General features: G+C 30.7%; 1 long non-coding RNA gene and 1 other non-coding gene across 2 annotated transcripts; both read left to right on the plus strand.

Annotated features, from left to right (window-relative positions):
- Positions 1-327: 327 nt before the first annotated feature.
- Positions 328-401, plus strand: TRNAI-AAU (transfer RNA isoleucine (anticodon AAU)). The gene has a single exon. It is a non-coding gene; the product is annotated as a tRNA-Ile (tRNA).
- Positions 402-4,462: 4,061 nt separating this feature from the next.
- LOC110801492 (uncharacterized) lies at positions 4,463-6,335 on the plus strand. Its single transcript, XR_002536928.2, has 3 exons — positions 4,463-5,029; positions 5,195-5,248; positions 5,888-6,335. It is a non-coding gene; the product is annotated as an uncharacterized lncRNA (long non-coding RNA).
- Positions 6,336-11,479: the final 5,144 nt, after the last annotated feature.

Consider the following 11,479-nt stretch of genomic DNA (forward strand, 5'->3'; position numbering starts at 1 on the left):
ACAAAATCTTGTTCAAGATCAAGTATTTTCGGGTCGATTTCGGATCGATTTTTGGGTCGGGTCGATTTTTAACAGGTCTACATACATATGAACCCGCCTGATAATAATAAAAAAGAAATTGGGAATTAAGAAATTTAGTTATGAAAATTCTAATAATAAAAATATATTTTAAGAAATAATTTTTTTAAAAAATAAAATAAAAAACCTTTTATCAATGAGTTGGCGACTAGTCGACTACCCAACAATTGACTGGTGGGATATAATAATTTGCTGAAACCAACAAAAGTCAAACAATATATAAATTTAACACGCAAATCCCTCATCAAAGGCCCATTAGCTCAGTTGGTTAGAGCGTGGTGCTAATAACGCCAAGGTCGCAGGTTCGACCCCTGCATGGGCCACATTTTTATGTTTATTTTTTCGGGGACTAGAAAAATAAAGTGCAAGTATTTTTTACTTATAAAGTTACTACTCCGAGTATCTATACTAATGTATTAAAAGGCGTTTATTAAAACGTTTATGTGTCACGTGCACCCCTCCTTATGGATTAAAGTCTCACTTCTTACCATCTTGACTAGCAATTCCATTTGCATGGACCCGGTCCACCATAAGATTACCATGGACCCGGTCCACCATAAGATTACCATGGACCAGGGTAATTAGGTAATTTTAACAGTGAGTAAATTAAAGAAACTGTAGGTTCTGTAAAGTAACTATATTTCCTGAATAATAACTATGAACATAATAATGATAAGAATAACTATTCTATCCAAATAGTAACTATATCATATAGAAAAGTAATTTTCACTGTAAAACAATTACTACTATATATTCATTCTTACAGACAAAAAGAGTAAATTATAGAAACTATAGGTTCTGTAAAGTAACTATATTTTCAGAATAGTAACTATATTTTCAGACACGTCCACGTGGACCACGTCTCTTTTTTCCACCAACACATCATGTCCTTCCTCTACCACGTTCTTGGTTTCCATTGTTGTCAGGATTTTATTTTTCTCCTCCTGCTCTTGTTTTCCTTGCAGAATTTATTCTTTGCACGATTTCAATTTTGGGTGCATCATCTTTGTATTTCTGAATCAATAATATTTAAACTAAGTTAATAATTTAACATTTAAATATGAAAAAATAACATAGTAACTATGTAAAACGTGTAGTTTCTATTATGCATCATATAGTAACTCTTACAATTAACGATGGTAAAATACTTGCATAATTGCATATATAGTTATTGTTATTGTTATAGTCATATAGTTACTGTCAAAATAATATAGTCACTTTTATTAATAATAACATGGAGTACAAAGAAAGATCATTAAAAGAACATAATGATAAGATAATAACTATTAAAAATATATAGTTACTATTATACATGATATAGTAACTCTTAATATTAATGATAGTCATATACGAGCAAGGTTGTAGATATAGTTATTGTTATGGTCATATAGTTGTTGTGATCATAACATAGTAACTCTTATTACTAATAACATAGAAGACAACAAAGAACATAAAAAGAACATTATAATATACATAAAAAACTATACCAAACATATAGTTACTATAATACAAGATATAATACTAATAAACATTATTGATGGTCATTTAGTCACATAGTTGCAGACATAGTTGATGTGATAATAATATAGTAATTCTATCCATAATACAGTAACTATATCATTAAAAATATAGAATAACATAAAAACATGCACATAACATAATAAACTAACATAGTACCTATTTCAAACATATAGCTAGTAACTATATAAAACATAAATAACTATTGAAGAAAATAAACTTATGGTAACAAATCATGACAAAATAAACATAATACCTACTTCAAACATATAGTAACTATATAAATAATATAGTAACTATTGAAGAAAATAAACATATGGTAACAAATCATTATAAAATAAACATAGTACCTATTTCAAACATATAGTAACTAATATAATAATATAGTAATTATTGTACACATATAGTAACCATTATAATCATATAGTCACTATCTAAGAAGCGGACAAATACATACTCTAAATAACATAGTACATAATGTAATCGTATAGTAACTATTATTTATCAAAAAGTCACTATAAACTGTTCATAACATAATAACTATCTTAAACACATAGTTACTGTTTTAAACTTATAATAACTTTCTAAAAAATATAGTGACTATTTTAAACACATGGTTACTGTTTTAAAGTTATAGTAACTTTTTAAAAAAATATAGTTACTCTAAAAACTACTACTAAAATAAACACAACGAACATTCCAGTGACTATTAAAAACACTATTTCGCAACATAAATTAAAGGTGACTATATCATTTATATACTAACTATGTGAAACACTAACCCTAATTTCAACAAAACAACAAACATTTCAAATCACTCAACAAAATAATAACTATTGTACACATATAGTAACTGTTGTACACATATAGTAACCATTAAAATTATATAATAACTATTGTACACATATAGTAACCATTAAAATTACATAGTACCTCTTTAAACCATATAGTTACTGTATTACTCATATAGTTACTATTTAAAATCGTGAAGTCACTGATCGAATTCGCGAAGTGAAAACGATACTTCGGTAAAACACAAACATTAATTTTTTCAAAACAACAAATATTTTCAATTTTAAATAAAAATAGACTTAAAATTCTTTAAAAAACAACAAACCGAGATGTGATCTTTAAATATTCTTGCGAAGATTTGTAGGCGAGCGCAAATTCTTCGATTTGATTTCGGCAACGACGAACCTCCTTCTTGATCTACTACTTCCTCCAATTTTTGCTCATCTAATAGATCCAATCATAAGAATTATAAAGATAATTACGAAGAAAATCGAACAAAACCTAGAAATTTGGGCTAAATTTTGAAAAGCATAGAGAGAAAATGAAGAGAGAGAAAATGAAAGAGAATGAACAGAATGTAGATCTGAAATTTTGAAAAATAAAAAAGTTTAAAACGTATATAAAGTGGGCTAGACACAAATCGCATTAAAACTCTTCAAAACACATAGTAACTCTTTAAAACACATAGTTACTGTAATACGCATATAGTTACTATTTAAAATTACAAAATAACTGACGTGACAGTTACATATGTTACCCATACAAATTACTCCGTTGCCCTGGTCCACGCTAAGTTAGCATGGACCAGTTTATATTAGTGTAAATACCTAACTAGATACAATATATGTTATGTTTTCCAATATAAATGTTAAATACAATCTTTAAAAAATGGGCATATTTTTACAAAAAGTAAACCCTACTAAAAGTAAAACTCGGAGTAACGTCCGAACCACACACTAATTATTGTTGATTTGTTGTCACTAGTATCGGGTCGATTTGCTCGTTATGTTTAAGGGTTTAGAAATGATGATTATAAATAACACCAAAGTTGCAACTTCAAATGTTGGGCATAAATGTTTCCAAGTTTATTTTTCAGAAAAAAAAAGAAAGAATAATTACTCAATCCATTTAGAGCTTAATTACGTGGTGCTATCAACATTGAGGTTGCAGGTTCAAACTTTGTGTAACACCCCACAGTTTCAAAACACGTTTTATTAATATTAATTACTATTATTAGCCTAAAAACGTCCTAATCAATTTTGATCTCTGGAAAACCTATTATTACAACTCCGTATTATTTTACAAACTAACTCTTTAAAAATAAATGTCTTGATTTTTTTTATACTAGTCTTATATGCACGCGATGCGTGCGAATATAAAAAAAGTAAATTTGATCTCCTTAAGCAAGCATAGTGTAAGATCAAGATCAAATCATCAATATTAACAAATAACACAAAAATTTGTTATTGATTGGGTTTGCTGAAGGTTTTGGGTTAATCGTTTTTTTTAAATGATTTTCCTGATTTGTTGAATTAAGTTTTTAAAATGAATTAATATCCAACATTTTTTAAATCAGTATATAATCAGATTTTGAATTGAATTTAGTTGTGCAAGTGTAGAGGGTATATTAGTATTTTTGATTGGGGACACCAAAAGCGTGATTACGCAAATAACCCTCCCCTCTTCCCTTATGTAATAGAGATAATTTTATTTTATTTTTTTTTATAAAATTAATATAAGTAGTATACGAAACAACCCAAATCTGCGCTCTTTCTTTTCAAATAAAAAAAAAATCAGAAAATTTTCTCTAGTTTGTTAGAATTACGAAACTACCCCTAAGTCAACTCACAAAAGAGGCAAAGTCCACTTCTTCTTCTTCCCCAACTCTGTCGTGGAAGCAGTTCAATAAGGCCACGAATTTCCTTCCAAATGTCACTCAAAAATCAGGTTACTCACCCATTTGAGCTTACTCATCAAGTGCAAAAGCACCCGGTTTAGTTACTTCTCTCACAAAAGCTTCCATGGTTTTCATCTGGAGGTTTTGCAAAACCATTAGCATGAGCTCATGGCTTACGTGATTCCTCTCCCAAACTTCCCTATAAATACTCATGAAATCAGGCCATAAAACTCACCCAACCAAGCACCAAGTCACAGAAAAATAAGCACAAGAAATTAGCTATGTAATTCCCGTAACTATCCCCTGTTTTCGCGCATCACCACCACTGTCACCACCGCGGCACCGCCGCCTATACAACCCACTACTACCATAAGCACCTCCTCTCGTTAACTAAGACAAAGTGAAACCATTGTCCTTTATGTACAAGTCAAGTTGTAACAAACCGTAGCCGAGTCGAAACCCGAAATCACGTAGTCCCTCTCTCTCTCTCCTCATTAGAGCGAGCCACCACCGTCTACCACCACCCAGAAGCTGCCTCCATGAACCTCCGACCGCCTACTCTCAAAACAGTACCACTCTTGTGCCGCCTCACACGCAACCCATCTTCCTCCTTGTCTCGTGCTTCTCTGTTTCACGAGACCAAATTGGTCTTGAAACCAATTCCCCCAATTGGAGTAATATAGTATACTGTACCTAATATCCAAAAGTCAACCTTTGCTTCCTTTTAACCACCAAATAAAATGAGTAAGTTTGCTTTGCTTGGATTTTTAGTAGTTTACGCATTAGTGTATTTTCAATGATTATAAAATGGTTTTAAAACAATTACTACATACGTACTAGCTAAATTGCATTATTTTTTTAATAGCTACTAATTAATAATTTTCATCTTAAATTATAAACTATAAATAGTGCTGAGCTCGGGAGATACGGTACATTGAACAGGAAGTACAAACTACGGTTGAGGTAACATCTATTGTTAACACCCACAATTCCCTTATGAAATGTGTTTTGATGAGATTATGAAATATGTTTATAATGATATGTTTTTATTGGATTGTGGGATATGAAATGTGTTTATAAAGTATGTTTTATGATGATTATATTCAAGCATGTTTATGTATGATTTTATAAGAACGATGTCTATGAGTTAATAATAAGATACGAAACATGATAAATACAAGTGTAACCGGTTCTGGCAGTTAGTGGGGTTACTATTTCTAGGTCGTGCACGTACCGCCGTACCGCGGGACACCCAACAAGGGAGAGTGCTCCTTGAGGGTTACCGCAAGCTAAAAAAAAAAGAAACGAATCAGGTACGGGCGTATGTCCAACAAGGGAGAGTGCTCCTTGAGGACTATCGCAAGGTGGGAGACGTCCCGCAAGGCTAACTTGTCAGTTACCAAGTAAAAAGAAGGTTTTAAGAAAGATAATGGGAACTATCAAAGTTTCAAGTTATAAATGATGTTTTATTGCATTTATGAAAATGTTTTACTATGTTCTATTCTCCCTGATTGCAAAGTAAATAAAATGAATTGAAATGAGTTTACGCTGTTAGGGTAGTATGTTACTGGGCCTCGGCTCACGATGTTGCTTTTGTTTTAGGTACGAAGAAGATCGTGGGATGCCTTAGAGTGAGGATGCAACCATCAAATTCACGATCGATGTTTAATAAAGATAACTATGTTATTAGTAATGAAGGGATATATTAATTAAACTCTAAGTTTGATTTCACGATTTGAGTTAGATTTTTAAATTAACGTTAAACATGTTAGAAATATTTATTAAGGTTTACTTAGATTTCAATGAATTTTTTTAAAGAATTAATCGAAGTGAAGTATAGTTACTGTTACTCAACAGTAGTCAGTAAATGTAAAAGGTTATGTCGCCTTGTATTTCCCACGAGGGAGATACGGCAAGTGACGCTCCGACTAAATTAGGGTTTCTGCTGCTAATTAAAGATAATTAACCTAATTAATGGTGTTTGGAAGTCGGGGCGTTACACTTTGTGTCGGCCAATTTTTGTAAATACAGTAATGTATAAAAAATCCAACTCCATCTCTATTAAAATAAAAAATTTACGCTACTCCTAATTGATTTTGGCAATTATTATTCGGTGATGTGCCATTTTATTTCCGGAGCTAGAAACCAATTTAAATCCCTACATGGCTTCATCTACAATGTACCCCCTCCGTTCCATAATAATGTTCCAATTTATACTTTTTACGTTTGCCAAGGCACATTTTGTATAAATATCTAATTATACATTATTACAAATTATAAAATTTTGATATTATTAAATTATTCATTTGAGACGAATCAAACAAGACCCAACATGAATATATTTTTCTTATGTATTGAAAATAATTTAGAAGATTCTCTCTAATTGTGAAAAATATCAAAATTTTAAATTAGAACATCACTGTGGAACGGAGGGAAGTACTACCTTCTACATTAATCTTCATATACATAAATTATTAATGTCACTATTAGTTTTAGACCAAGTGAAAGTAATCATTTTAATACAGTATATGTTTTTTGGATTTGAACTATATGTCCATTTATTATACGAGATATGTTATTTGGGTATAAATAATACGTTCTTTATACTAAATGCTCATTTAAAAATAGGGTGCAATGAGCATTGTGCACCGTTTGTGAATAATGTATTAGCTTAGGAGGCAACCAGTGATGAAGAGAATAGTTTTAAACTAATGTTCTTTTCAATGTTGCTTCGTTGATTTACAAAATGAACGTCGTTGTGTATTTATATGGCCTTTGAAACATCTCGCAGATCAACATCTATAACTAGTGTCATAGACAATAGACCGATAGAGAGACTCTTAGATACGTACTTGTAACCAAATTATTTAGACAAATTTGTCAAAAACTACCTTATAAAATTAACAGCGTGTCTTCTGTGAGACCAGTCACACCATCAACTTGATGGTGTGACGAGCGCGAAACCAATAGCGTACCTCCTCTAAAACTATTAAAAAAAAAAGTAACAGATCTAAACTATAGAAGTAACATATCTAAACTAAAAAAGTACCTACTCTAAAATTATATATATAAAAAAAGTAACATGTCTAAACTATAGAAGTAACATACCTAAATTAAAAATGTACCTCTCCTGAAACTATCGCGTATAAAAAAAAAGTAACATGTCTAAACTATAGAAGTAACATACCTAAACTAAAAAAGTACCTCATCTAAAATTATAAAAAAAGTAATATGTCTAAACTATAGAAGTAACAAACCTAAACTAAAAAAAATACCTCCTCTAAAATTATTAAAAAAAAAGTAACATGTCTAAACTATAGAAGTAACATTCCTAAACTAAGAAGGTATCTCCCCTAAAACTACTCCGTATGAAAAAAGTAACATGTATAAACTATAGAAGTAACATACCTAAACTAAAAAAAGTACTTCCTCTAAATGTTTTTTTAAAAAAAGTAACATGTCTAAACTATAGAAGTAACATATCTAAACTAAGAAGGTATCTCCCCGGCCTAAAAGTACTCCGTCTAAAAAAAGTAACATGTATAAACTATAGAAGTAACATACCTAAACTAAAAAAGTACATCCTCTAACATTATAAAAAAAAGTAACATGTCTAAACTATAGAAGTAACATACCTAAATTCGCAAGTGTGAACTGGTCTCACCATCAGTTGATGGTGAGGACAGTCTCATATAAGAATTTGGGTAAAATTAATTATTTTAAAAAAACTACCTTATAAAAAAATGTTGCAATTAACTACCTTACAAAAATTTTATGTTGTAAGATACTACCTTTTTCCGAATTACGAACGTTTGATCGAAATTCCGGGATTGACTTTACCATATATATGTCACGTGCCATTTAATTACGTCTTTCCCGTTAGATGTCGCGTAATATGCACCTAGTAAAGTCAACGTCGTAATTTTGAATTAATGCTCATAATCTGGCCAAAGGTAGTATCTTATAACATAACATTTTTATAAGTTAGTTTATTATAACATTTTTTTTATAAGATAGTTTTTCACAAAAATCATATTTTATAAGGTAGTTTTTGACAAATTTGCCAAGTATTTATTGAATACTTTGTATTACCATTCCTAGGGTCAAAGCCAAACATTGGTTTTTTTTTTTTTTTTTTTCAATTACAAAAGATACAAGAAGAAACAGAACAACGGAAAATAAAAATAAATGAAGAACAAAAATATAATCCAGCTCTTTAGCAAACGAAACCCGTGCAAAACTCTATTGAACAACATTGTCGTGGAAAGCCAAACATTGTCGTGGAAAGCCAATTTTTTTTATTAACACGAAACATAATGTTTACTTTGTTCTCTTCTACTTGCAATAATTTGTCTTTCATACTTGTCAGCAATAATGGAAAAGTGTAATAGTTGCATGTAAAAGGTTGTGGAGAAAATATAAACATAAAAGTACTCCGTATAATTCAAATAGAGTTAGAATTAAATCTCACATTATCGTTTTTCCATTGTCGGTAGTTTATATATAGCTTTTCTAATGAGGTGGCAGTAATTATTTTCACAATTAAGTAGCTATACTATAAGTGATAGTCATAATTCATTGGAGTAGATGATATGGATCAGATCATTGGAGGTAAACTAGTTAGTGGCCCAAGCGATGTCCCGGAGTGTGGATATAGTTTGAGTTTCTTTTACTCATTTCAAATTCACTTATAAATTTCTTTATATATGCAGTTTGAGAATACTATATTGAATTTTATTATACATAACGTTTAAGAATAAATTTGGTTAACCGACAATCGGTAAACTAAATTTTTGAGTAATTTACATTATTTGGGTAAAATTTTAGTTTATAAACAATTTTACTTATAACTTAGAAATGTTTTAAGTTACAATTGTACATTGAGTCGAAATACATTTTGGAGGAAAAAAACACATCTATATATATATTAAAACTCCATGGCATTTTATGACATCTCTCCATGTGTCGTGATGACTTGGCAATTGACATGGCATAGTCGTGTCATGTCATACGCACACATTATCGTTCATTACATCCTCATAAAAAAAAATTATTGTTATCCATCCTTGAATCATGACCTCTTATATGTTAATGCAAAGTTTTAACCATCACTCCAATGACACAACTTAAGACTCTAAAACAATTAAAAAAGAAAAAAATCATACTTATGAATGTATAAACCTTTAATGCCCAATTTTATATTTGAATAACAATTTATGGTAATAAAAAGTTTTTTAACTTTTATTCATTTACTAATCGAATCATTTATCTTTTCTAGAAATGTATTTAGATCAGACACAAAACCATGAAATAGGAAAAATTAATATTGTGCTTTCTTTTTGCTAATCAAATATGTTTTTTTTCCACCAAAATATATTTCGGCTTTGTAATCAATACACAATTGTAACTTCAAAAATTCTTACAAGTCATAAGTAAAGTAGGTACAAAAAGAAAAAAATTTACACAAGTAATGCAAAATTACTCAAAAATTAGTTACCGGTAACCAATTTTATTCGTAAATTGCATACGTAATGAATTCATATTATTGTCAACTGCGTATAAAAAAAATTACAAGTGAATTTGAAATGACTAGAAAAATCGAACTATATGCAACATTCCGGGGCGTCGCCCGGGCCACTAACTAGTTTTATTAGCTAAAAGAAAGCGCAACTAATTTTTTTTTATATAATTATTTTCTCTGTTAATTTAATAGTTTTATGTTTTATTGAGTAAAATGAAGGAGAAAAAAATTGTTATCATATATTGTTACTCAAATACATAAATTTGGGCATTAATTAAATTTATACATACATAAACATAAATTTGTGCATTAAATTTTATACACATATAAGAATGAATTCTATCTTTTTAATGGTTTTAGGGTCATAAGTTGTATTGGAATAATCAAATTTAGGGTTGAATAGAATTGTGAAAGTGCAGAGGGTAGTTTAGTCTTTTCAAAAGGGGACACTAAAACTGTAGTTACTATATTACCCCCAACTGTTCCTTTATATAATAGAGATATAAATAATACTCCGTACTAGCTTATATAGAGTATAAAATATAGGCCTATTATGCAAATAAGATCAACAAAATCACATTAAAGTAGAAGAAATAAACATGTACTTCACATAATTTTAGATTTATGAAAATTAAATAACAAAGGTAAAACTCTCCCCAACTCCCAATGTGGGGAAAAAAATTATTATTCCTTAGGTAATTATAATTGGTACTCCATAAGTAATAGGCGGAGATTGAAACATTGCTATTTTTTTTAATGCAAAGCAGGCAGACAAAATAATTAAAATAAACAAGAGTTAAGTTACATAGTGTGAGGGGGGTCGAAAAACACGACGGGGCACCGCTAAAAAGAGTATACGGCCCGCACGATTTTTCCCCTCTGGATGTAGAAAGCATTAAGTAAATAGGAACTAATTGTGGGCGTTAGCCTCATTTTACTAGTCTATAGGAGTCGCGCATTCAGTTTAAAAAAACTGACAAAACCCGGTTATCGTGATATGCCTGGAGTGTAAACATATTTGACTCACAACGGCCATAGGTTCCCTTGTGATCCCATGTGGAGATCGCTCAACGTACATCGTGCGGAGTAGAGATTGAGAGTTCGGGGGACGTTTACTAATACGGGGAGTGCCCAGCATTAGCCCATGTGGCGGTCCTTACTAGTCAATGTGACGACGACGAGACATGTGTTACGCTACATTACTACTCCGAATTGATTTTAATGCACAGATATTCACTAAACAGATGTCAAAATGATGATTTAGGTTAATTTAAGGTGCTTAGCAATAAACCGGTTTGTCCGAGAATTATCTCATTTAGGCGTGAGTAATATAGCAGATTAAAGTGAACGGATTTATATGGTGATAAAAGTTGTAAAATGTAGATTGAGGTTAAAATATAGCGTAGGGATATACTGCGCTTCTCAGGAACACCTACCACTTGCCTTAGCAGAGCCTCCTTTTAGCTTTTAGAACAACCTTTATACTGACTTTTCAGATCCTGATAATTCCTTCAATTCCGGCAAGTTTCTTCTTAGATTCCTTGGTTTTGGCTTATGAATTGGCTAGAACTTTGATAGTAATTGGGAAGGTTTGAATGCTTGTACGGACATAGTTCTGCTTAACAAGAGTTAATACGGCAGAACCATTACAAATACGGGGCGGTACGTCAACA

The sequence above is a fragment of the Spinacia oleracea genome, chromosome 3 (genome assembly GCF_020520425.1).
Source record: "Spinacia oleracea cultivar Varoflay chromosome 3, BTI_SOV_V1, whole genome shotgun sequence".
Taxonomy (NCBI): Eukaryota; Viridiplantae; Streptophyta; class Magnoliopsida; order Caryophyllales; family Amaranthaceae; genus Spinacia; species Spinacia oleracea.